The sequence below is a fragment of the Engraulis encrasicolus genome, chromosome 24 (genome assembly GCF_034702125.1).
Source record: "Engraulis encrasicolus isolate BLACKSEA-1 chromosome 24, IST_EnEncr_1.0, whole genome shotgun sequence".
Lineage (NCBI taxonomy): Eukaryota > Metazoa > Chordata > Actinopteri > Clupeiformes > Engraulidae > Engraulis > Engraulis encrasicolus.
This window is the reverse complement of record NC_085880.1, coordinates 36,954-40,476: the sequence shown is the minus strand read 5'-3', so window position 1 is coordinate 40,476 and position 3,523 is coordinate 36,954. Positions and strand designations below refer to the sequence as shown.

At 40.2% G+C, this 3,523-nt stretch overlaps 1 long non-coding RNA gene across 2 annotated transcripts; it reads left to right on the top strand.

The window, feature by feature from the left end:
* Positions 1 to 435: 435 nt before the first annotated feature.
* LOC134441343 (uncharacterized) lies at positions 436 to 2,733 on the top strand. Of its 2 annotated transcripts, XR_010033146.1 has the most exons (4): positions 436 to 758; positions 1,648 to 1,678; positions 1,868 to 1,938; positions 2,711 to 2,733. It is a non-coding gene; the product is annotated as an uncharacterized LOC134441343 (long non-coding RNA). The 2 variants fall into 2 exon arrangements; XR_010033145.1 differs by lacking the exon at positions 2,711 to 2,733 and having other exon boundaries at positions 1,868 to 2,044.
* The last annotated feature ends 790 nt before the right edge of the window (positions 2,734 to 3,523 follow it).

Sequence of the window (3,523 nt, the reverse complement as noted above, 5' to 3'; positions counted from 1 at the left end):
GTGTAGGCTATATCGCCTACAGTAGGTTGCCGATTTCAGGACATAGTCAAGTAGGGCCCAAGTTATTTGACAACTGTTCAGTTCCTCCCTCCCCACCCCTAAACATTTTACCTAGCTGGTCCCGAAGAAATGCCCCTTTCGTGGCATGCAGCATCTAAAGTTTGACCATCCTTCATCACATTAATTGAATAGCCAATATGCACGCAGTGATCCCCGGCCGTTTCCACATGTCTCCCCAAGTTTCACCCTTGGCAAAGCGGAACCATCTAGCCTATCGACGAGAAGGCTGGCAGTTTAAAAATGAATCTGTTTCGGACAAGGATGGGGCCGCGCGTCTTGGTCGTGACAGTTATCTTGGATATGGAGGAGGTATAGAATGTGTTAGTAATCTATGGGAGGAGGGCATTCACTGAAAAAAGAGGGAATGGCGGGTCTTTGAATTAACCTATATAAAGTAAATAGATGCAAAACAATTCATTAACATTCCTTGAGTAAACATGATTTCATCAAATAAGGATAATGTGTTCTTGGAGACTGCTGAATTGGCATGTTTCTAATGCTTTGAATGAACATGATTAAATTGTGTCTGGGGTGGCCTCCAGTCCTGAGGTGGCGCTAGTGCACCACTTTCTAAGACAAGAAGAAGCCGGAAAGTTTCAAGCCAGAGAGCCGTTCGCCTCAGTCACAGCCCGGTCCTACTCTTCAGTCTCATCTCGCTGGAATAGTGTTGTCATGTGTGAAGATATACACGAAATTGAGTAAGTAACTGAAGTACTTTCATTTATGGTGGGCGATGTACTACTGCTCTTGTGTCTTTTGTGTGTGGAAGCTGAGCTTAGACTCTACTACATTTACCCGCGCAGTGCTCTTTGCTTAGTAACAGGTGCACTGCAAACACATGCAGTTGGCTATGCCCCATGTCATTTTAGAAAAGAATGGAAAATATGTACATTTAGGATATTCAAAGGATGTAGTAAAAACTGCTACTGTACAACAATCTAGCTGGTTATCTTCATTTAATAGTTATATTTGCGCGGGAGGGTCTGATCCGTTAATGGGGGAGGGGTGGTGAGGGGTATGCACAGAACTAGAACTTGATCGAACACGTTGCATGCTCACGAGAACAGAGGGCTGGCGTCGTTTCGGTGTGTTCATTTTAAGCCAAGTATTCTATTTTTAAAGTTTTCTTTTCTTATCCAACCCAGGTGTTTAATGCACACATGCACTTGTGGTCTTAACCGAAGATTAATCAAATGTAAGCTTTCCTACACACGAGAACAACCGACCTAGAACAAAGAACAACCGATCTAGATAGAGTGCATATAACCTGAATTTAAACTTTGCACAGGGAATTGGATGAAACATGTGGGAATAGTATCCTATTTATTGAAGTGCATATCACTTTTTTTTTACTTGCACTTATGGTGCAATGCAAAGCATGCACTGCCTTGTTATCTCGTTTTACTTAGCCTATATCTTCCTCTTTTAAGTGGAGCATTGTTTACAAGTAGCCTAGTTTACAGAATGCATGCTCCTCATTCACGAATCCTGTGCTGTGTATTAAATGCTTAACCTCACCAATTCCTCTTTCTTACTTTCTTTCTTTCTTTCTTTTCTTTCTTTTCTTTCTTTCTTTCTTTCTTTAAGGACTTCTGCTGCACTGTTCGAAGTCTGTAAGGTAAGACATTCAATGCTGATTGTCTTTAAGGTTTTTATATTGTTTTTTTTGTGTGTGTGTGTGTGTGTGTGTGTGTGTGTGTGTGTGTGTGTGTGTGTGTGTGTGTGTGTGTGTGTGTGTGTGTGTGTGTGTGGCTTTTCCCTAATGTTTATGATTTGTCAATCCTTTGGGCTCTTTATGCCTTTTCAGATCAGTGCTGAATTCAAAAGAATGACCACAGTTCCCCTGCAATCCAAGCAACTGACGCTGAATTGGCTGATGTAAGTTTCTGTATTTTTTGCCTGTCTACTTGATGGTTCCTGAGCAGAAAGCCTTTTTTACTATTGAGTTACACCCATGCATGTTAAAACCCCATAGAGAGGATCATGAGCTGCCTTAGTAGTCATGGTACCAGTACATTCATATGCATGTTTCTTTTGGTGGCAGTCAGCTTCCCAATGTTGATGCCATTCATAGGAATCCAAAAAACAAATCAGTCCCACCACCATTTTTGGCCGTAAACATGGGACTATTTTCTTTAATACTTCTCCCTTGGCTACTATCACACATGCTTGAAACAATATAAAGCAAAATGTGTTCATCATGGTTTCATCAGAGTACAAACAGACTTCAGATATGGATTGCTGGAACCATGTCCTGTGGTCTGATGACACCAACATGAACACATTTTTTCGGATGGTGTCGAGCATGTGTGATCTTAACCAAGTGAGTAGTACAAAGTAAACTGTCCCATGCTCATGGTCAAGTAGTGGTAGTGGGACAGACATGGGTTTTAGGCTGGATGCATGGCTTCAATATTGGAAAATCTGAATTTCACCAACATGTACCATGACAATGAAGCAGATCATGATACAGTCTGTGATTTTAAAAGGCGCAGAGAGTGATTTTTTTTAAGTAGTTTATTTCAGAAACTCATGCTGCACAGGTTACAAATGTTCTCTTCTTTCTTTCTTTCTTTCTTTCTTTCTTCTATTCTTTCTTTCTTTCTTTCTTTCTTGTCTTTCTTTCTTTCTTTCTTTTTCTTTCATTAAGTTGTACAAGATGCACCATTTCTGAGGGACTTCTGGCACAGTGGCCTGCACTGTTCAAAGTTTGCAAGGTAAGACATTCAATTCGGTACGATTGTCTTAAATGTTTTGAATTTGTGAATTACAGCATTTTATCTCCTTTCTTGAATGTGTGTGTGGCTTTCTCCTAATGTTAATGATTTGATTGTTAAATCCTTTGGCTCTTTATGTCTTTTCAGATCAGTGGTGAATTGAAAAGAAATCACCACAGTTCCACTGCAATGCCCTGCAATGTTCCAAGTCCACAAGGTAAAGCATTCACTTTGGCCACAACCCTACCCAGTGCACCTTAACACCTTGACTCCTGCTTTAAATTAGCTGTTACTGAAAGGGGGTGACTAAATATTCCAGTGGTAGAAGGAGCTGCTTCTCGAATTTTTATATTTCAAATTTTTGTCGTCGTACTCTGACCAGTGAATATTAGATTGTTGCTTAGTACTAGAATTGGAGTTATCTGAGACAAGATGATCTGATCTGAGAAGTGTTTGATGACTTACCTCCCTGGTGTTCCCACACTCAGTGTGGAGTGTGACACTAGTTAGTTTGTATGCATTGTGCTATGCTCAACATGACATTGAGAGGCTTCAGTTGAAAGTGAGCAAGCTATCCACGGTTTCCTTATTCCAATACACTTACTATACAAGCATGTGCAGCTAAACAAAAAGAAATATTAATATATTCTATGTAGAAACAAAATGAGCACTACTATGAAGTGTATTTAATATCTCAGAGCACTTTGTTGACACATGTTTTTTCTCTCTGATGGGGGACTGTGTTA